The sequence below is a fragment of the Triturus cristatus genome, chromosome 9 (assembly GCF_964204655.1).
Source record: "Triturus cristatus chromosome 9, aTriCri1.1, whole genome shotgun sequence".
NCBI lineage: Eukaryota > Metazoa > Chordata > Amphibia > Caudata > Salamandridae > Triturus > Triturus cristatus.
This window is the reverse complement of record NC_140592.1, coordinates 878954665-878978536: the sequence shown is the minus strand read 5'-3', so window position 1 is coordinate 878978536 and position 23872 is coordinate 878954665. Positions and strand designations below refer to the sequence as shown.

The 23872-nt window shown below is 44.5% G+C and overlaps 1 protein-coding gene across 1 annotated transcript in view; it reads right to left on the bottom strand.

Annotated features, from left to right (window-relative positions):
• LOC146799006 (sphingolipid delta(4)-desaturase/C4-monooxygenase DES2-like) overlaps positions 1-23872 on the bottom strand; it is an 80536-nt gene that overhangs the window by 34565 nt on the left and 22099 nt on the right. The gene's annotated exons all lie outside the window — the stretch shown is intronic.

Genomic DNA, 23872 nt, shown 5'->3' with positions numbered 1-23872 from the left:
CGACTCCGCCCACTGCGCTAATCGCCCGCACAGGCGGGGAATTAGCGCCGCGTGGGCGGAGCGGCGGCCAACGGCCGCAGCATGACGGAACCACTCCGTCATGAGCACAGCGCAACCGTGGCTCATGACGGAGTGGTTCCGTCATGAGCGGGGAAGGGGTTAAAAGACAAAGATAATTAAGGCCAGAGGAATTATGCAGTTCTGCGGCTGTGGCAAACAAAGAACAGTTGTTACTTTGAACCAGCCAAAGGAACAGAAAATACCCATAGAAACAAACCCATCCATCTATAACTCCAGCAAACACGAATTCCACTTAGTGTCTGTACAGCGTCACAGAGTGACACCAGTGCACCCCTGCAAGCCCACGTATGGGTGAGGGCAGGGCACCTTCCATCTGACCTCACCGGTGCACTCCTGCAGGCCAATCTGCATTGATCCCATCAATTAATTTAACTTCTATTTATTTTTCATTTCAGGTGCTTGCCTTTATATTTTGTGTAATTATCTAAAGGTGAAAGGCCAAGAAAATAGTTGCAGAATATTTTTTTTCATCCACACCTCTACCTTTAACACCTTCACTGACCCCGCCCCCACGGCACTGAGAATCACAGTCCTCAAACTGTTTTATGCACTTAAGCAGCTGTCATGAGAGTGCTTTTTACCTACTCTTGTTTTTCAGACAACACATTGTTGCATGCTTGGAGTCTGGACTGGTGGTTCACTGTCACGAATGGGTACCTAAACGTTACAATAACCAGTGTGTCACTGGTTGCTAATGACGTAGCATGTTGACAGCTAATGAACGGTAGAGTAAATGAGGAAGCTGCAGTTTCCATTTTATTCTTACATGCCAAGTCTACCTCGAATTATATTAACAGCTAACCCTTGAAAAGAAAGTCCACTCCTGTAACTGATGTGTTACAAGACAGAAGACGTATTTCCATATTTTGCGAGTGCGCAGGAAGCTGTGAGGGGCAGAGAAGAGGGACGATAATTTTGTGTACACTGACAGAGAAAACGGACGGTTCTCTCTAAATCGGGAGAAGTTGATTACACTGACCCTCAGTTACTATGGCTGGCGCTTCCTGTATGGGGGTGCTCATTGCAGTAAAGGAGTGCAGCTGCTGCCTGAGTGGTCTCTTCCCCATTTTCAAACCCAAAGGACCGATATCAGCGGCCTATCTCAACCTGGTGGTGGAGAAGCTGTTAGAAGGTAAAGGGGACAAAGTGGACGATTGTACATGTTTTCGAACACAGGGAACTGTGGTATACAGGGGAAGATGCACACGGACTTGCTAGGAAGTGTTTATATTTGCCATTACTTTGAGAATATAAACTGTGATGCAACACTATTTTGAACACTGTTTTCACTGGTGTTGTGTAAACACATTGTTGTGGACACCCAATAGGAACATGGGAGGCCATCACATGATGTAACAAAAGGAAGCATGAACGCACTGAACACTGTACAATATGCGATGGCCAACCAAAATGTTCACTGAGTGAAATTGCCTGGGAGCGAACTGAGAGAGAAAGGGAGGGACCTTTACTAAAATGCACCAAAAAAGGAAGCATTTAAGACTAGCATAAGAAAGAGCAAATGGCAATAGATTGGCATTCCATAGAAGAGATTACAACATGTCTTGCAGACAGCGCAAGCGTGGTCTTAGGCTCGACCTAAAAAACAAACTCATGGTTACTTATCACATTAGAGCTCTTGTGTACTAGTTGCAGCATAAGCCATTTTACGTCATTTCATCACAGATTACGAAATTATCAGGATTTTCTCTCAAACAACCATGGTTGGAATATTTTACAGCAGTGGTTCCCAAGGATTCACTGGATACTCCGATATTGTTTTAAATTATCTATAGATAAAAAAACACGATTGCGTTCAAAACAATGTTTTGACATTTTTAGAATCATCATGGAATTATGGCGGTCAAACCCTTTATTGGGCAAAAAATATTAATCACAAGATTATGCCATTGAGACGACAATCACGTGTATTTAGCCGCTTTCAATCAATTTATTTATTTGATGAGTTTTATATAGCACTGGCTAGACCCGAAGGTATCAATGCGCTTTACATGACGTTACAGTATTACAAGTTACATCAGTTACAAGTTACACATTGTTCCAAGTATAGACATAGGCGAGAAAACATGAGGTTATACAATAATATGAGTTATTAGCATGTACGATAGCCAGAACACTTCTTATGGGTAGAGGGGGGGATGGTAAACAGGGAGGGATGCAGAATGAGTCAGGCGGAAAGCCAAAGAATCAAGGAAGGAGGAGGTGGGGAGGGAAGGAGACGCAACAGGGAGACGGGGAAAACAATGTCAGATGTCCGGCTGGGTAGGTGACGGCCTAGGGGGTGAACCAGAGTCATACTCCTCTATAGCTGCATAGGACAGCTCCACCGGGCATCGGCCAAGGTTGCTCAGGCTCTGTGTTAAGAACAAAGTCTTTTTTCTATGTATCCGCCCGGGGCATCATCATAGCTCATCAGGAGATGGCTTACCATGTCCTGGGGCAGGCCCAGTGGGGGGAGGGGGTATTGCTGCCTGCTTAATGTATCCTTAGCGTCCCCTGGGGGAGGCTGGTAATCCGTTCAGGCAATTGCCGGGGGGGGGGTGGGAAGAGTCGTTCCTGGGGCAGCACACCGCCCTATCATTGCTGAGCCTTCTGTTGCTGTCACTGATGGGAGCGAGGGGGGACACTGTCGCCAGCCCCATGGGGGCGAGAGGGTAAAAAATGGTGAGTCCTTGCGGTGGGGGAGGGGACGAAAGTATCCCCGCCCTCTTACTGCAAGCAGGCTGGTAGGCTCCAATGAGGTCATATCTAGCGCTGCGTGCCAGTCGAGAGGTCGTCCTGACCCCCACAGGGAAAGGCCGGGGTCGTCGCCGAGAAGGCCTTACTTTCTGCCGGGATCACTGCACTGTTGCTTGGTTTGAGGCCAGTGGAGCAACCCCGGGCCCCTACCCAGCGACCACGGGTCAGCCCGCCGAGGGGGATTGGGGGGGTTGGGAGTGGAGAGTCAAGAGAGCACCCACTCCCGCCGGGAGCTAGACGGGGCTCAGGAGAGGCACCGGGCCACTGCGTCCGAGCCCAGGTCTTCAGTCCAGTTCCCACACGCACCCAAGTGCCAACGCCCCCACCTCCCAGCAGCATTTCTGACCCGCTTCATCACGGTTGTCCGGCGTCTCAGATGCCCTCGTCGCAGTAGGTCCACCTCTCTGAGCTGCGCCATATGCCGGCAGCCATCGCAGCGGCAGTTTCAGTATGCTTTTTGACTGGACCTGCCTCCGGCTCACATCCTCCAGTCATAATCCACCGAGCGCGGGCTGCTGCGTCTTGCTCTGGTTTCACCGCGGCACAGTAACAGCCTCGGCGCATTCAAGGTGCGGCCATCTGAACACTCGCCATTCCCTCGGAGGTTGAGAGGGCAAGGTCTCGAGGCCCGATCGTGGGAACTTGGAGGATTTAGAGGACCGCAGTCCAAGGAAAGCCCCGGTGAGCAATTAGCAAGAGACAAACCTCACCGGGGATATTTTCCAATGCTTAGGAGACGTGCAGGCGGCCACCGCTGCCTCTACTCCGGCGGAGGCCTGCCGCACCAGCCCCCCTGCTTCACCAACGACTAGGTCCATCCTCTCGGCCTCACTGAGGAGCCTAAGAGCCTCCAGCACACGGTAGTCCATCATACCGGTAAGGCAAAATGTATTAACCCTACACAAACCACCCTAGCAAACGCCAGAAAAAAATTCTGAAGCACCTAAACTAACTCCCAAAATCTAACTACGCCAACGCTCCCAGCCACCAGGTCACCAAACCTAAAATGGTGGCTGGGAGCAGGAGCCCAAAGTATTTATGCTTGGGCTCCGTTTGGGCTACAAAACCAAGAAGCCCAAAACAAAATGGCTGGCCTGAAGCCCTCCCCCCCCACCCCTCTCAAACCGCCCGGTGGGGAGACCTTCCTGCGGTCAGCTACCCCGCCAAACCCCCCATCTCGGTTCTTATTCACACAAGCTATACAGAAATTAGTCCAATGAACGTGCTGATAGCAAAGTGCAGCTGCTGTGAAAAATAAGTGAACTTTGTGTGTATGTAGATACATTAAAACACCATCTGCATAACTTCTAATTAGCACCTATGGCATTAAATGACCGATAGGCCTCTCAAATTTGTCAAGATTCGATCTTATGTTGTACATGTTGTTTCGACCCCAGTAGTTTGCATCAGTGGGTCTCTTCAGGACAGGGTAATGCATTAGCCTACCACCCCTTTGTGTCATTCTATGGATAGCTCATTGGACTGAATGCCCTCAAAATGGTGTCTGGACACTCACTCTCTACCCATAGATCACTATCAACTTTAGCGATGAGCTAAAGGTTAAACACGGAAGACAGGTTGAAAGAAAGTCATAAAAACACCATCCAGATAGGAAGACTATCACTTGGATCTAAATTTGAAACCAGGTATGCTACAGGTAACTTTTCCTGTTACGCGTCTATAAATGAAAATGGAGATGGATACCGCTAATCAAATGACTACCCCCAACTCTGCCCCTGATAATGGTCTGCCAAACGCCAACCGTGCTAGAATGGAGCAGCGGGACATGGAGTCCAGTTTTGCCATGGCTTGGGGTAGAAGATGGATGATGTTGGGGCCCGCCAGGTCTATGTGGTAGCATCCCTGAATCCCCCTCTTCTGAGGGGAGCCACTGGGAATTCCTGGAGGGAGAAACTACTTGTGTCAGTCCACAAAAAGTAGTGTCCATCCTCGCGATTTCCTGCCCACTGTCACAAGTCTGTGGTATATGTACGCTGTCCGGAATTCGGTTTAAACCGATAATCCCCGACAGTACCCTACCGCCTAAAAATCAGCTGACCTGGTTTAAACAGAGTGTCACTGATTTTCCACATCCTTATACTGCTTGGCCACTTGAGGGAGCCAAAGCAGCACAAAGCTGAACTGTCCTGAAAAGGTTGCTCTGGGAAGTTTAGAACAACGGAAACCTCTCAGCTGCCTGCACTGGCTCTTTTTGAGGGATTTCCATTGTTTGTTTCCCTATGCTGCTCGTTAAATTGTGCGGATTTGGCTAGTGTGCACGTGTGGTCTTTTTTAGTGCAGGAGCTCAGGCTGGTGCCCCAAGAGCTGTTAGCATGCCGACTTCTGGAGGGGCACCTTTGTATCTGTGGAGAAGCGCTAATTTAGTCTTCACCCTGAGCACAAAGCCCACAGGGATCAAAGGGCTTCAGCCTCCAACCCACCCTCCCACCCCCTCCCTGTGTGTGTCAGCCCTGGCTGAGACAGCTTCCCGGGCGCGCACAGAGACAGGTTTTGAGCCGCACCCGAGTACTTCACAGGTCTTTTAAAAGACCATTTACGTGTTAATGAGACTTTGTTTCCTCGCTCCTTCATCTCCACTCTGCCTATTGCTGGAAGAATTAGCCCCCAGCCCCCGTAATGTGTCTCTAGTTGCGCCTGAGAAGTCCTCCACAATTGTTATCCCTGCAGCTGCTTACGTTTGCATTTTCCATTAATATTCTTAATGCCAACATAATCAGTTTTTTTATGTTTATGGCAGATAGGAACCAGCCCTCGTGCTGACTAAAAACGTACACAGTTTTAATTTAAACTGTGCAGTGCGTGCTGCACCGGAGTCACGCTGGTGACAGCCTGGGGGCTGACTCTGCAATAGACCTCATTAGTAATTGAATGTGACCCATGACGCCAGGGTGCATTTCCTGAAAGCCCATGGAGGAGGGGAGGGGATTCGCCACTGTGGAGGGAGGGGAATATTGAAATGTGCTTAAAAACAGGTGTGAAAAACTTGCCACACCACCGCTCAGTAACTGCTTTCCAGTTACAACTGGATCGAGGAGATAGTGAAAATCATTCACCACAGCAAGGTCACCCGGCACGTTGTGTTCTAGTCGGCTGGAGACTTACTTAATCGCTTATAAACGTGAAATTCAACCAGCACGTTATTTCACCTGATGTAAAAATAATCTAGAACGTGGTCTCCTTTAAAGGTCAGTAATTAGTATGAAGACTGTGCCTCATCTGATTTTCAAATCCTGGCCCACTCCCCCTCAGGGCTAATCCCCACCATAACCACAGCCCACGTGTCTCTTAATTTTTGTCAGTTTTCATGTGATGTTTAACCTGACAGTCACGAGGTGTATATTGGATTCATATAAGACACCTCTTCCTTTGTTTTTAGTATCTCAGGTTATTTCTGTCGACCAGATTTTATGATTAACTGCCCAGTACTCACTCAGTGTTGAAATCTGTGGCTCAGATTTTTAAGAGGAAGATGCATATTTCAGTATTGCATTTATTAAATTTCCCAGAGATTGTTTCTGCTGAAAAGTGTACATGTGCAGCAGAAATGAAAGAATAATTACTGGATGCATTCAAACTATCTCAGAGGCAGAACTTAATAGACAAGTTCCAATGCTGGCACTGACTAGGAAACTAGGTACCCCTGGCAGCTCAGCAGGTGTTTAGTAGTCTGAACAGCCACCACCAGAATGCTGCCCAACTTGTGTCACTCAATCAATAGGAGGCACTCTTCAATACCAAATAAATGAAAGCAGTGAACATGCGTGCTTTTAGGCAGATGTGTTCAAGTTTGAGATACTACATATTTTAATTAGCATTTTTCGATACATTCACATGTGCAGCAAATAAAGCAAAAGTAGTTGTGTGGTTTTTCTACTGCAAAACATCAATATGAACGTGTAATAAAATTTCCTACAGAATTTAAGTTTCCACCCAATTAAAACACTTCGGTAATGGTTTGCATTTTCAGTGATTCATTTTTCCATCCCAATGTTCACAGATTGTTAATTACGCAAATGCTTGTTACCATAGCACTATTTTATCCTATGTCACAAATGTCTATTTTCAAATCACACAACCGCACTGAGAAAGCATACTCCATGTAATGCATATTCACAAAAGACCAATGTCTTCCTTACAAGTTCTGTTAGGAGAAATGCAATTATTTGTTCAAACCATGTGGTTCAACTGTAAATTGTATTTATATAGCTCTGACTAGGCATTGAAGCACTCTGCAGCAGCAAACAGCACGCTACTTCGGAGAATTAAAGTTCACTCAGCACAAATAAAGATTTACTGTGTCTCTAAATAACATTAGAATCAGAGGCTGATTGGGGGACAAACAAAATCAAATCCATCGTTATCTATTTAACAGAAATGTGATGGAAACAATACAGATAACCCTAATCAGTATATACATTTGTAATCCTGATTTCCCGTAAATCTATGACCATAATATTGTAGGACATTTATTGAGAGGGTGAGTACTCATCTCAAGTAATACCCATAACCCTGTCAGGGTGAACTCAAAGTCACTAAATTGACCTGAGCTCAAACCCCTGGTAGCTATACTAAACAGCAGATGGGCTTCATTTAGCTGCAATGTGTAAAGTATTTGTGCAGTACTAAAACAGCAATAAAGTCAAAACACTACACACAAAAAAAAAAAAACCAATTTTGAAAAACAGAGTACATTTTAATAATGAAAATGACAACTGACACCACAACAACAAAAATCCAATAAGGGAAACTTGGAGTTATGTTAAGTGTGAAAATAGCACTAAAAAGCTTTAAGTGCCAACCATGATCATCTGGTTGCATTTGACTGGTACCTTGGCACAAGCTATGGCAGACCGCAATGGAGTTAAAATGGAAGTAAAAAATCCTCAGATGGCAAGGCAACAGGCTGTGGCCGAAGAGGGCCTTAGTTGTTGGATAGCTGCTGGGCGAGGTCTGGGTGAAGTCATTGACATTTGGTTGAAAATCTGAGATTGATTTGAATTTCACACCCAAAGAAGGTCTCTTGCCAGTTGGATACTTTTTGCACCTTCGCTAGTGAGGATTTCTACCTCCGGACATAGTCACTTTTTTGGACCTCGTATTCTTCCAGTGGGGCAAGGCCGTAGTCTTGGATCGCTCCACCAGGTGAGATACCTTCTACACCAGGTCCAGCTGAATTGGATTTGATGCTGCAGAAAAGCTCAGAACAGGCGCAACCTAATTTTTGGGTCCGTGTCAATGCAATTTCGTCAGATCAGCTTGGCAGAAGGTCTTGAAGATCTAACTGTGATTTGGGCCTTCTCAGCCTGTGGTGGACACTCCTGTTTTAGCAGATGCAGGCTGTCAATCATTGGCACATCTGCAGCACTACAGATTCTTTGCCTACATACTTGCTACTGGGTTGGCATTGCTGCTCAAAGTGTAGCTGACTGATTATCTGCACAGACAGTTCTGCACCCACACTCATTTCTAAACTAGATAGCACACTTAATCGTGTAGCCCCAGTCTCTCTTTGCCCTATAGAGGCCAGTGAACAAACTATAGAGTAGATATATAACCTTCCTTACACACATACCTTCCATGTACCTATGTATCTTTATATTTATATCTTTACTCCTAATTCAGCATCTCCAATGCACTACCCTATACCACTCATTATATTCTCTACCACTACTCTGACTCATCCCATAGTTCATTCTACTAATCTGCACAAGTTCCAGATCCCTTCCGTAAGGGTGAGTTTTCTCCAGACTTTGATAAGTGCAGCTTCATTTTTGACTACTTCAATAAATCTGAGGGCATATACACCCAGTTCAATGCATTTGTTGTAGCACCTGTCCCAGAGAATCACAATCTTCAGGTGCACCAGTATTGGCATGGAAAGCTGTCAGTGGCCAGAGTTAGCAAATTGTGTACTGGCTGTTTTGACGTTGGCCGCCTCAATTGGCAATGTTGAGAGGGCCTTTACACAGATGACAGTTTACACTGGAAGGAAAGAGCGAGTGCGCATGATCAAAGACTCACTGAAGAAGTGTTGTATGTTGTACTACAATAAGTTTGATTTGTAAAAACATAGTTTGGACCCCATAAACACTGAAGTACATTGCCTATATGCTATTCACTATCATTGCAGAAAGCAAGAAGTAATAAAAGCAAAGGGTTCCATAAACACCGGGAAAACACTGTTTCTGTTGTTTTTAATGGCACGAAAATGTGTAACCACTGTTTTTTTTAAAGGTATTGAAGTCACTGGAAAACACTGAAAAAAAACCACCAGAATTTACCAAAAATAGAAACTGAAAACAGGAAAGCCGAGGTATATGTGACGGGTTCCGAGCGATTTGCTTGCAAACATCAACATCCGTTTACACAGAACGGAATCACCATTTTTATTTAAATCAAAGAAAAAATAACTTTTCTGTAGACAGCAGAACTGCATCCTCTAAATTATAATAGTGACCTCATCAGCCCACTCATAGCTTTAAAATCTGGACAGTAAAGTAGGGTTCAGTGACGATGCCCACTACTGGTTCGCCTCCTACCTGTGCATAATCAAAATCCAGTTTTATGGACGAATTTAAAACCATTGCAACATACTGCAGTAACACTGACTATTCACCATAAAACAAATGTCTATAATCCAGGCATTTAAACTATAGGTCCTGCGCACACACTAAAACGCACACGAGGCATCCGGTAGCCATTGTGCCTATAGATATCTACTTTACTAATAAACTCCAATGTGACATATGTAGTCCAGCATACAGAAGGTTATTGGTTCGCAGTTAAAATTGCCTGCATAAGAAATTTTAAATGCTCCACGTTATTACTCTATATATGCAACAGATTTAGAATACTAGAACGGGGACTGCAATGTAGAACTTTAAAGCATTCCTCACTTAGGTCATTAAGTGCCACGAGCAGGCAGTCTAAAGTGCTGTAACCGGTGCTTGGTGCTTTCTGGAGTTATTTGGGGCGGGTACCAACTGTAACTATTATAGAGCTCTGGAGTTACTAGTTGCCCCTGCCTCACCAAGGTCATGCTGCTTTAAAGACTCCATCATGAAGCAGGTTTCAAAGTGCCTTGTGCAGCAAATCTAAAGTGCTGTGACTGCCCTAAAGTCCTTGCCCTTGCTGGGCTGCTTCAGAGTACCCAGTGAGGCCCACCCCTGCTGCGTTCGCTTTCTCAGGTAATCTGTAGGGTCTGTTGGACGTGGCAGGTGCACCCCTGTCATTTGTAGGGTTAGAGTCGCAACTTTAAGAAATGTCAGAAAGCGTGGTGATAGCCGAGTGATTTCCCTTCCAGGCAGCATTGCAAAGCTTCATTACATGTCCGGGTATTGAATGGTTGTAATATGAGGCGCAGCCAGGATATTCAGTGGGCAGTAGCGATTTCCAGATGCAGACTATATGGATTAAAGATTCTACTCCCCTAGCACACAGCCTGCAGTGCACTCTTTCTGCCACACCAGTATGCTTTTAATGGGATCAATTTGAATCTTCATTTCATCAACTGGTTTTTCAGATTCTTGACCAATGGTTGAAAGATAGATTGAAAGTGCCCCTGGGTCAGAGATTGGCAGCCCAGTTGCCATAGGCCTACCCCTTCAGTACCTTCATGTTGCGTCAGTAGATATTAATGTTGCTTGCTTTAAAAGTAGCTTTGATATCTGGTCGGCAGGGTGGTCGCTCACCCATATGTCCTTTGCTTTCAGATTGACCAGTGAGCGATTCAGATAATGGTGCCGGTTGGATTGTGCCCAGCTTATCACTGCTCATAGAGTTTGTTTTAAGGTGTCAGTCTGCTCTTGCTTTGCTTCCAGGCACTACGCTAGGAGTTTTAAATTCAAGATCAGCTGCAGTGAGGTCAATTTAAATTCTAGGCGGACTTGGGCATGATAGGTCAAAGCAAAACATTTCCTATAGAAGGTTACTTGAGCTCCGTCTAGCCAGTTCACCAACTTGCCTCTGAGTGGAAGGGCGCCATACGCTGTAGTGGGTAGTAATCTTCTGGCCATCATACTTAGAGGAGCTCGTAGGTCTGGATTCACAATTTACTTTTGTAGTTTGCAGAAGGCCCAAGTCACTGCGTTTGCAGGTGCCTGCTGGGCATGTATGTGTGCTATTGTTTGCCCCCTGTTGTCCAGCCACACCCCAAATACTTGTGCGAATCCACCTTCTCTAGTTGGCTCCCTTGAATGAACCATGCTCCCTTTTTTATAAGCTTGTGGCTGGTGATCCCGACTTTCATCTTCGCAGCGTTAATTAGCCAGGGTATTCAGAAGTCTCTGTAGTACTACCTGGGTCGGTTCGAGAAGCACGGTCATCTGCGTACTGTAGCAGCTGAATTCTAAGGCCTGCTATCTTTGGTGGAAATGCCCTTGCTTCCTCCAAATGTTCCTTTAGGTCGGCCAGATATAGATTAAATAGTAAAGGGGGAGGGGATGAACCTACAGCTTGCTTTAAGCCCTTGTTGGTTTGGAATTTAACAGATTTAGACCAACCAGAGATCACCTTTATTTTTGCCCAGGTGTCCGAATACATGGTTATAATGGCACTCAGTAGGGGAGATGGAATGCCCCATTTATGCAGTTTGGCCCATAGTTTGCCTCTTGATATGCTAAAGAAGGCTGTTGCAAAGTCTATGAATCCTGTCTGCAGAGATTTTTTTCCATTGTTTCCTCTATCAGGTGGGTAAGGCAGAGCAAGTTGTCCTTTGTGGCATTCCTTTTGAAATCGCGTTTGGATGGATGGGACCAGCTTTTTTCCAGCCGCCCTTTTTTTCCAGCTCCGTGTTTCCAAATTCAGTCTCTCAATCATTAGCGGAGCAGCATTGGCTCCCAGTCAAATAGCGAGTAGTGTTTAAGGCACTCTGCATGGCTCAAAGCCCTTTATGACACAGGCCCAGTTTACCTCGGGAAAATATTTGAATGGTATATACCGAGAAGAGCTCTTTAATCATCTGCAGCCAGACCTGTGGCAATTCCCAAGATTAACAAAGTATCCTGGGGTAGTAGAAGCTTTGTCTCTTCCACCTGTAAACTATGGAACAAGCTGCCATGGCGGCTTAAAACCCAGTCCAACCTCACCTATTTCACCAAACTACTTAAAACATGGCTTTTCCCCCCCCCATCTACCCTGCCCCATTAGTCTACTGTTCTATTGATTTTGCAGCAACTAGCACCAAGACACATTTGGGCATTCACATACTCCATTTATCAATATGTGTTCTATGCAGCTAACACCAGTTCACCCACATGGGCACATCCAGGTGCCAGAAGATCCCCCATCACCTGAAGAGGGCCGTAATGGTCCATTTTGTACTCTGTCATCTGCAACCTCAAGGGCTCGACTCACCAATAACCTCAAACACTTCCTGCACCTCATCCAGACGTGGATGTTGAATGCCTACCTGAAGAGCACCCAAGCAAGACAGTATTTCTGTTATTTGCTGACAGCAAGCAACAAATAGTGCAAAACTCAGTGTTTCACAAACTTGAACACCAATTTTCATCCAATGCAAAATCACTTGGATTCACTCTGGACACAAACTGCACCCCCAATCACCACATCACCAGTAAAAACAAAGCTGGCCTGCTACCACCTATCTCAACTAAAGTGAACACATTCCTCCAAGAAAGCAAATTCAGACAGCTTTTCAAGCCCATATAAAATTGCATCGGGATGGCAACACCACCCACTCTATGGCCTCCCGTACTCCACATGACCCTTTTAAGACCTTCCTACATTGCACACCAGGTTTCGCCAATATCATAAGGAAATAGGACCACATCCCCCCATCCTGATGGGATCACCACTGGCACTTTTGGCGGACTACACAACCAGATGCGTCTTTTACAAAGATACAACAACCAGCATCCCATTTATATGGCGCTTACGATCATCACCATTCCCTGTGGCTCTTGGAACACCTGCAGTTAGGACACAAGACTGCAGGCAAAGTGCAAGTAGGACAAGCATTGGCATAGCCAATAGGTCTCAGCTTTGGGACCTTATTAGTGTTTAGCAATGCAACAGTTGCATAACTAAATACTTATAAGGTCCCAAAAGCGAGACCTATTGGCTATGCCAATGCTTGTTTTTCTAAACGGTTGTGACATACAAACACCAGCCGTGTCGATACAATACTGGCCAGGAAGCAACACTATGCCGTATTAACTTCTATGTTGTCTATATTAAGTAGCTTCCATATACAATATGGGAACACCACCACCTTGTGGACAGTTGTAGTAACAAAGAGCAAAATGGAAGGCATCTACTTCAGGAATGTGAAAGAAAGCTCTCGTATCTTGAAAGCGGATGACCCATTACGAGAGAGGAAAGCCATATGGCGCCTCTGCTCATAAGCACGTGCCTGCGCACATGCACGCAAGCTCTAGGCCACAGTGTAGCACTTTGAAAAGCCCCTTACTAAAAGTCGAGCAGCAGCGCATGCGCTGCTCTAGGCTCGACCTAAAAAACACAATGCAACATGCCTTTTTCATCTATACATCCTTAGTCTACAACATCCCAGTATCCATCAGGACTATGCCAACCCTATTCCAATTTAGAGGTTACGATGCAGTGACAATTCACTTCTGAGTACAGAATCCAACTACCTCTTCAATCAATTGTTCACTGCATCTTTGTCTTTGGTGTCTTTCTGGCCTGCTTTGCGCTACACAAATACCACATACATACAAGGATCAAAAGAGGCAAGGGATTGAACGTACACTGCAGGCAAAAGCTTAAAAGGGAGCAACTACGGGCCTTGCACACTTCATTTGAGGTTTGGCCTACAGCTCTCTATGTTCTGCTATTGATAGAAGGTTTCTTGCAGCCCTAGACACAGAGTAAGAGGGGGAACTAATGGCGGCCTGAGACTGGTACATAACCCCAACGGATACAGCACAGCTCAAGTAGTAACAGACTGTGTGTCTCACTGTATGAAGTTCAAGGGAATACAAGGACTCACAGATAAAATATTGAGAACTGTTTTGTGGTTGTGAACAAAAGTGGATCGCAGATGCACAACTTATCCACAAAAGAAATTAAAGGAAAAAATGAATATAAAACATAAGAGAGCTTAGTTAGAGACGAAGTTGGGCACATCCCAGTCTTCCTCAGTGAAACAGACTCAGAACTTCCAGTTGAAAGTTCAGGCTTGTAAGTCCTCAAGCCAAGAATATGCAGTGACTAAAATATTTACAACTTTTAAGATGTAGTGGTTTATAACATTTCCTAGTAAACTAGGTACTGAAAACACTGACTATAAAAGAGGATTAAAATGAAAATGATGATGTAAGAATGTATGCACGATTTACCACCAGCACAGCTCAATGTTCATCTGTTAAGGATTCAGAGCACTGAACTGAACATACACATACCAGGGAGATCATCATCCTATTTGGATAACATTGACCCAGCCTTCCTTAAATAGGATCCAATTAAAACATCAATTTGAGGTAACATTTAAAGGCAGGCACAATAGGGCTGAAAGGCAGACAACTCAAGTAGCCCTAAAACTACACTCTGGTATAAAGGAACAAAGCCAAATCTGAATAACCAGTATTAATATTGTAAAGCACAGTACACATGCACCAATTCAACTAAGTTATATCCATTGAATTAAACCTATAAAAAATAAAAAATAAAAAAAAGAGAAACAGCGCAGGTGACGGTAAATGTATTGCACCTGTGAATAGTTACTGTAGAGGTAATTAACAAGAAAACATTTCTGGCCCCAAAGTCAATTTACGTATAAGGGGCAAATATTTTTCAAGGCTAAGGACTTAAATCATCAATTACAATTGGTCCATATCGAAATATCTGGGTCACTTGTACAATGTTCACATTTAGATCCCTGTGATGAATTTATAGGGTCATTGTAAGAAATTGGGGTATCAGAGGAGGGTGGCAGGTACCCATCTGAAGTAATAACCACAAACCTTGTTTGGGTGAATCTCAAGTCTAAATCAATCTGTGTTCAGCTCCCTGGTAGCTACAGCACAGAGCAAACCGGCTTAATTTAAAGCCAATGTATAAAGTATTTATGCAGTACCAAAACAGTAACAAAGTCCAGACACAAGGAAAATCCCAAACCAATTTAGAAAAAGAGACTATTTTAAGAAATAAAATGACACCAAACCACAAAAATCCAATTACGGAAACCGGAGTTCTGAATTTGTAAAGTTTAAATGCCAAAACAAAAAGCATTATTAACCAACCACAGTCATCTGGTGGCGTTTAATCAGTACCTTGTTGCACTTTATGGCTGACCCTGTTGCAACACAGGTCAGATACAGAAACCAGGTTCAACTCGGCCAGACGTTTTACCTTTGGACTTAGTCTCTGGAATGAAAGTACAAGATCCTCAGTAAGGCAAGGCAGCAGGCTGAGGCTGAAGAGAGCTCCACAACATCAGAGGGCCGTTTGGAAAGGTCCCAGTGAAGCCACTGATTTTTGGCCGGAAAGCTCAGTGGGAGAAATTTGAAATTTCACATCCAAGAAATACCGAATGCTTTTGGCACCTTTAACAAGTTAAGGGCTCCATGAGGCTGGATACCTTTTCCACGAGGTCCCAATTAATAGATTTGGTTGCTGCGGAAAACCTCTGAGCGGATGCAACCTGAATCTTTGGCCCAGCAACAACACACTTTCATCGGAGAAGCTTGGCAGAGTGGTCCTGGTCCTCTGAAGATCCTGGATGCCAAAATGTTTTCAAGGGGCAGGTTTCAGGACATGACAGGAGTACACTTTGACACCAGCCAAGGGTCCAGGCCAGCAGGGATAGCACTTTGAGGTCAACACTCACTCCAGCAGAGGCCAGAGGCAGGGTCCAGGACAGGTCCAGGTGGAACTGGTTAGCTGGGCAGTTGCTGAAAACCTCCTCTTGTAGCTTGTTGTATCCATGTAGCTTGAACAGGAGGTCAGCCATATGACCATTGGAGTCCACTTGTTTTTCCTCGGTTGTATGACAAACAGACAAGTCTAGGTGGGTACCACATATTAAATATTGGCACTTTTACACATCCAGTGAAAGTTCATTGAAAAGTCATCTGGCCATGGTTTAAATTCTTGTTACTCATGATAAATTCCCAAGGAGCACTGCTTTCACATTTATAATGGAGAAAGACTAGAGCAGAGTTCTTCAATCTGTGGGGCGCGACATCTCAGGAGGGGCGCGCACTCCACCCTAAAATCGGGAGGGGAAATCGATGTGGCACAATGTTCCCATGCTTTTGGAATTTCAAGAGAAACTGTGCCTACTTTCTGGGAAGAGCTAACCCTCCCAGGACGGGGTTAATTCCTACAGCTGAAATGCTTCAGCTGCAGTGGGAGGCAGGGAGTCTCCTCTGCTAAAAACCAAAAGCAATATACAGTCTGGTTTCATAGCAGAGGAGACTCCTTGCCTCAAACTGCAGCTGAAAGGACCATCTGTTCCTTGCTTACGGTTTCATCTTTAGGAATTAACCCCGTCCTGGAAGGGTTAGCTCCTCCCAGAAAGGAGGCAAATGTTTCTCTTGAAATTACTCAAGCAGGCGCGTAACACCCATAGGGCTAAAAGGGCTTCTGGTTCCTGTACCACATGGGCCCCCACTCTGACTGCCTATTATACTTACATTTGTATTTTACAATTTCTGTTGTAGTGTGAGAATGCATTTCATACAAAGGAATGTAAAGTAGAGTTGCCAAAAGAAAAATGCCAGCCATGTGTTGTTTAAAGACCTCGTCTTGGCACTAAATAGGGTTATAAATAAAGTAGTATGTATTAATTTGTAATAGGACTTTTCTGTCTTTGTTCTCTTTAATTATCAGTCATGGATCATTCAGGCAGTCCTAGAACACAATTAAAAATGCATTCTATTTATATTTGCTGTTCAAAGTATGCACAGATAAGTGCTGAAAATAGGGCTTTAGGTGACTGCTTATTTTTGTACCGTCTGGGACATCAAAAAAATGAGCTGGCAACCCTAATCACAAGACTAGAAGTTTGTTGCAGGACCAGCACATTATTTCCTCCACCCTTGATCCTTGATTAATGCCATAATAGCAATAGTTTAACTTATATCTGAAACCCTACGCCAGCAATAACAAGCTGAGTTACTTCAAGTTTCTGGGAATGCACCCTCATTCTCGCCCTTCACTTTCACCCTGCACTCACAGCAATCACAATGCTTTCACACTGATCACCATGCATCGCGTCATTCACCCGCCCACCCTGCACTCACAGTGATCACTCTGCACTCACAATGAACTTGCGCTGTTCACCCTTCAGTCACACAAGCACACTACTCACCCTGCACTTGTGACACAAGTCACCTGTCCCCCTCCCGGCTCAATCTGCAAACTCACTCAAATAAGCCCATCACTAACCATACATTCATTCTTCCCACTCTGCACTTACATCTGCACCCAAATTCATATTGGCACCTCACTCACCCTGCAGTCACTCCTCTTACCCTACTCTCACGCTGTCACGTCGCTCACCGTGCACTCACATGGACATCCCTGCCACCCACACAGCACAGAGGGTTAATGTTCCTGCTACAAAGAACGTAGACCAAAGAACTAAGTGTGAGTAAACTGAGTAGCGCTATAAAAAAAAATAATGTTTGTCAGAAAGGTGCAATAGAGATAAGGTGCATTGTTGGTGAGTGGTAGCGAGGGAATTCAAGGGGAAGGAGGAAATGGGGGAGGGAGTGCCAACAAAGACTTTTGCACCATCTGCGACCAGTGCTAGGGCCAGACCTGGCTGGGAGTGGTAGTACCCCCCCCCCGGGTGCGCCCCTGTACACAAGTATGGGCATGTCGTGCCCCATCAAGGTTTTCATCCTATATTACAAAAGTACACATTTACATGCACTGCAATCCAGCCTTTCACGGGGTCTCCGGATAGAGAGAGCTCTGTTTTTGCCCTGATGGCCTGGATTTGTAAGTGCCATTTTTCTTTCATTTCGTTTTAATGTGATTGATGTGAGAGAGTATTTATATTTGCAGAGAAATGGGTTTGTTTCATGCAACAATAAAAAAGTTTATTTACGATCAAAACAGGTGAGAAATTGGAGGATGAGAAGATATTGGCTGTAAAATTAGTGGGCTGCTGCTGTGTTACAACAGTGAAAACACACATCACTATCTCTGAACATTAGATGTAAACACATTTAGAATTTCGACCATAGTGCCTGTGCACCATTCGTAGCCTGGCTAAAGAGGATGTGGCAGAGCTGAAAGAGAATCAAACTTAAAGATGTTCTGAACAGGGGCCCCCAAAATAGTTTTGGCCCAGGGCCCCCAAAATCCTTAACATGTCCCTGTCACCACAAAGTCTGTCAGACAACATTGCTCTGAAGTAAAATAGGCATCATAAATTATTTATTAGTTCTACTTTTTAAACATAAGCCCGACATGGGTCCTACACCCCCATTGCTTCAGGCAAGCAACTTATCGTACCACTAAAGAATTCTCGCACTGTGCAGATGCAATTCAGCAAAGTCTCACTGGGAGAGTTTTGGCTGAAAATGTCTGCAGAACATTCAGCTTTGAGAGAAACTGCTATCAAAACTCTCTTACCTTTCAGCTCGTCCTATTTATGGGAGATTGGGTTCTCAGCACTTGCGGTATTCAAGACTAAGTACCGTTCAAGACTGGATGTGGAGCACAAACTGAGGATGGCAGTAGCAAAACTCAATCCACAGATTAACAGTCTGTGGCAAAAAACAGGCACACCCGTCACTTTAATGTTGATGGTGTTATTATCAATCTATGTCATGTGTAAAACAAAGTATCCTAGTAAGAACAATTTGAGCACATTTTATCTTGGATAATTGTGTTTGGAGCTGTGTAATAAGCCTCTGTCATTTAAACCACACCCAATCACAAACCTGCAGTTTACTAAACACTCTTATTGTGTTGAACATTATTTGCCAGCTATGGCTCAGGATAAGCGGGTGGCGGTCAATTAAATAGGGTACCAGATTCCAGGCATTTCTGTCAGGTGGGGGGGGGGGGGCAACATCTAAAATAATTCAGCTGGATGGGCTCAACCTACAAAAGTTTGAAGATCTCTGGACTAGAGGGAATACCACAAAATGTTGTAAGTGGCGTTTTGAGCATGTGCCTGTACGCATACACATGGTGGCCTTTCATATTAGGGCTTCTTTTGAAGCAGACATGAGCATGGTTAAATTGGCAACACCCGCTAAGAAAGCATTCCAGCGCTTTTTCATTTGGTTGACAAACTGGTTAGACAAAGGATTAAACTTGGCAACACACAATTTTCAGACTTCAAGACACCTTTCGACTTAAAAAGGTTTCCCTGGGACAATGCCATACTCCTTTAATAGTATGTCTCATACTAGCGGTAGGTCTATGCTGCACATCATATGTCTTTTTGATTACTGAAATTGAATTTGACTGATTCAATGCATCACGTATCCTTGGCAAATGTCCTAGAAATCTAAAATCTTTTAATTGTTCCAGAATCTGGTTTATAAAAAAATCTTTTAATCTTTCTAAGCTGTTACACTGTGACGCTAGCGCAAACTAAACTTACCTGCCTTTTCCATGTTCTTGCCTGTTCCACCGCGGCTGGTGCCGTTTGCAGTGGAGGGCAGAGTGAACCGGAATTCCCTGACTGACTTCCGGGTCATAGGGGACAGTCACTCGTGCGCGCGTTAAATCCCCTGCCATTTGCATAAATTCAGATGCAGCAGCGGACACGCAGCGGGTGCGCCACTGGCACCCCGAAGGCAAGCCTGTCTGCGCCTGGACCGGGCCCTGGGCCACAACCCTTGCCCGAAATACCCCTAATACTGGTATACGGCTGATTTATTCAAATATCACTCTTATGAACCTTAATAAAAAACACACTCAATGCCCCTGTTTTCGTCTCGACCTTTCCAAAGAGCCTAAGACTTGTCCCCACTGCAACGTAAAGTTTCTCTTTATTAAAACCAAGGCATGTCTCACAGAAAACCTAAACCCATATGGACAGCCACTAGCCCCCAAGACAGTGACAGGCTTGCTCCTTAACACTCGTTCCCTCATAAAACATAATATAGAATTTGCAGAACTATTGTCCTCGCATAAAATTGACATGGCCTTTGTGACCGAAACATGGGCAAATAAAACCACAGACTGCGATCTGGCCTTGGCTATACCCCAAGGATTCCCTATCATTAAAAATGATAGACAAGATAAACGGGGAGGCGGACTAGCAATCATAGTCAATAATTCATTGGAACGCAAGGGTTCTGAAGCAGGAAGTAACCCCAACTGTGAATTACTCTCCTTTAGAATCAACCTGAGTGCCAACCACACCTTTAATGGCACTTTACTATACAGACCTGCCCACTCAAAAAGCAATAGCATATTCGAGGAATTTATTAGTCAAGTGATCGAATCAAGTACCAACTCAGAGGATTACTGCATATTAGACTATTTCAACTATCACCTTGAAAATCCAAACGATAACTCAACATCACTAATAAAGATGTCCAATGCTTCCCTGGAACAAAGTATTGCACCCCACACATGAAGCCGGTCATACTTTGGATGGGCTCTTCACTTCCAACCCACACCTCCAAATTCAAGAAATTCTGCCAATCCCATGGTCAGACCATAGAGCCATCCTGTTCACGATAACTACCACACATCATATCCCCAAGGTGCTCATACCCCTCAAGATAACCAGAGGACGCAACTGGAGGAACATTGGCCCCCAGCAGATGCAATACACTTACTGTATACCCGACACACAATACAAACAGAGCAACGGATAATTTTTCCAACTGGATTAAATCTGCAGTGAACTTACTGGCACCAGAAAAAAACATAACTAGCAAACGTGTAAAAAAAATGAGCCCTGGTTCTGTGATGCCTTGCGCAAACAGAATCAACTCTGCAGACAGGCAGAGAGGCGCTGGAGAAGCAACTACTCAACAACTGATAAAACTTTATACTCTGTCTTTGAGCACCTATAAAAAATTGATACTAGAAAAGAAAAGCAACTACTTTTCAAATAAGATTCAACAAGCAGGCAACTCCAGCAAAGCACTATTCTCAACATTAAAAAAAGCTAGTTAAGCTTCCTGAACCACATTAAAAAAAAAAGACATTGACGCAGCTTTCTGTAACCAACTAGCAGGGTTTTTTTTAACAACAAAGTAGAAATCATCATCGAATCATTCCTAGACAGGGAAGTTAGTATGGTAGCAATGCCCGCCACAATATCCTCATCCCCCCCCCACTGTTTTAGACTCGTCTGAACCACCAAACATAGAGCAAGTAGAGAAGGCAATTAAATCTATCAAATCCGGAGCACTATCTGACCCCTGTCCCCCCAATGTATTCCAAATGGCGCCTAACATAATAAGCGAACAACTCAGCATTCTTTTCATAGAGATTATTAGATCAAGTGTCTTCCCAGATGCATGGAAACTAATATCTATTCTTCCATTGCTAAAAAAACAAACAATGACAAAAACAGCTACAGACCAATAGCAAGGATCCCCTTCCCATCCAAAATCCTGGAGAAAATCCTAAACTCCCAATTAACGACTTATCTCATCGGCAAACATACTGGACTTCTCTCAGTATGGTTTCCGACAAGGTCATGGCACTGAAACTGCCCTGATCATGGCGGCAGAGGAGATCCGGGCCATACTGGACACGGGTGCCAAGGCCGCCTTGATCCTGTTGGACCTGACGGCGGCCTTTGACACCGTGAACCATGATATTTTAATTGGGAGGCTTCAAGAGATGGGAGTCAAGAACTCTGCCCAAACACTGCTCAAATCCTTTCTGAACAACAGACATCAATATGTTCAGATAGGGGACTTTCGATCAGAAGAGTTTGCCTTGCCTTGCGGGGTGCCACAGGGCTCCTCTTTAAGCCCCACTCTGTTTAACCTTTATGTGACCCCTTTGGCCAAGATCGTCAGGCAATTCAGCTTCACAATTCTATCCTACGCTAATGACACCCAAATTGTGGTGTTCATCTCTAGCAATCCAGAGGAAACAGCCGAGCGTTTTAACCAATGTATGTCCCACATCAATAACTGGATGGGAACTCACTGTCTGAAGCTTAATGGTTCAAAAACTGAGGTTCTCCTATTAGGCTCTGACACATTTTGGTCACAAAATTGGTGGCCCCCCAGTATGGGTGCTGTCCCTACTCCAGTCCAGAAAGTGAGGAACATGGGTGTCATCTTTGATAACCGACTGACCTTCCAACAACAGGTCAACAAAGTCGTCTCATCAGTGTTCCTCACTCTAAAATCAATTCGTAAAGTGCGCTCCTTCATCCCCCCAAAGCTGTAAAGACGCTAGTGATAGTCCTAACCTTGGCTAAATTGGACTACTGTAATGCACTATATCTAGGCCTTCAGAAACAACACATGATTAAACTTCAGCGAGCACAAAACGCTGCCGCCAGATTACTGCTAGACATTCCCAAACTTCAATCCATCTTCGAAGGTTTAGAAAAACTCCACTGGCTTCCTATCAAGAAAAGGATAGACTTCAAGGCCCTATGCCTAGCATATAAAGCTGTACACGGAAGTGGACCAACTTTCCTAAAACAACACCTTACTTGGTACCATCCATCAAGGAGGCAACTACGCTCAGCACAGAGCAAACTCCTCCAGACACCTAAATTTAAGAAAGCTAGCTGGGGAGGAAGAAGCTTTGTACTGGGTACTGTGAGGTTATGGAACTTGCTCCCGCTAAATATCAAAAGCTTCCCAACACTGCTCGGTTTCAGAAAACTCTTAAAGACATGGCTGTTTTCAAACAAATGCACCACTTCCGGCTTCCTCCTCTGCTAAGCACCTAGACGCCCAGGGCAATCGTGCGCTATACAAATTGCAAAATAAAAGCATGTTGAGTGTCCCGTATTGTGTAGTTTGTTCCCTAAAATCTCACCTTCTGTAAAGTAACCCTGTTGCAGTGTGTAGTTGTGTCATACTTATGAACTATTCAGAAAAAAGATGACCTCACCACTCATGGATGATGGCACCGATATAAGAGTAATGAATTGTTCTCTGTGGGTTTTCTGTTAGGGCAAGTGATTAGCTTACCCAGGGAAACTTTAGTAGAGAGATCAAGGAAGTTGTTAGAGTCTGACTGTACAGAGTAAGTACAACAATTAAGTCAAATATCAGTACTACATTGATTGATCCATAGAAAAAAGGCATCAAAGTTTGCCTTATGCGAGCCCAGAAAATGAGCTCATCTAAACACAAATAGTAATTGCTTTAAAGAAGCTAGTTTGCCTGAGAATAGATATGACTTTCAAAAGAAAGAAACAAAACAGCCACATTTGGCGCAAATGAGGAAAACAAAATGTGATAGGTGGATTGCCTCAATCTAAGCACAGACTTATTCTGGGCAGTAATCCAGTCCATTAATTGTGCCTACAATGCCACCTCATACAGGCTTTGTCCTATTCCAGTAGGGGCAGACTAGCCTGAGCTAAGCAAGAATACAAGCAAACAAAAGCGATTGGGAGAAGGTCTTTCCACTACATAGGAAGAGACCGAGGCGCTACCTCATCCATCTCCACCGAGTGGGATACCCTGAAAGTGGTCAGACATGGTCACAGTATTCACAAGACCTCAATCACCCACAGGGAGATCAAGAAAGACCTCTCTAAAACCAAAGACAACCAAAACTTTCAAGTGTCAATGCACCAATGGCCTACCTTGTGGGTGAGCCCTTGGTATAGCCCAAGAGCTTGAAGCCTCCTTTTTGCCAAACTAAGGTGCTTCTAATATCTTCTATATAGTACCCATACACATGCAGAGGGGGACAAAGCGGGGAGGTTATTTTCCCTCACTACATGCAACATCTCCTAGGTCCTGATCACTGAACTCCTGGTTCAAACAGGATCCCTGGTTAATACCAAACGAGATTCTACAGGGCTTCTAGGATTACTACGAGCACCTTTGTGCCAAAATATATGAAGACTCATCTGCACAGATCTCAGCATTTATCACAGACCTTCCAACCTCTG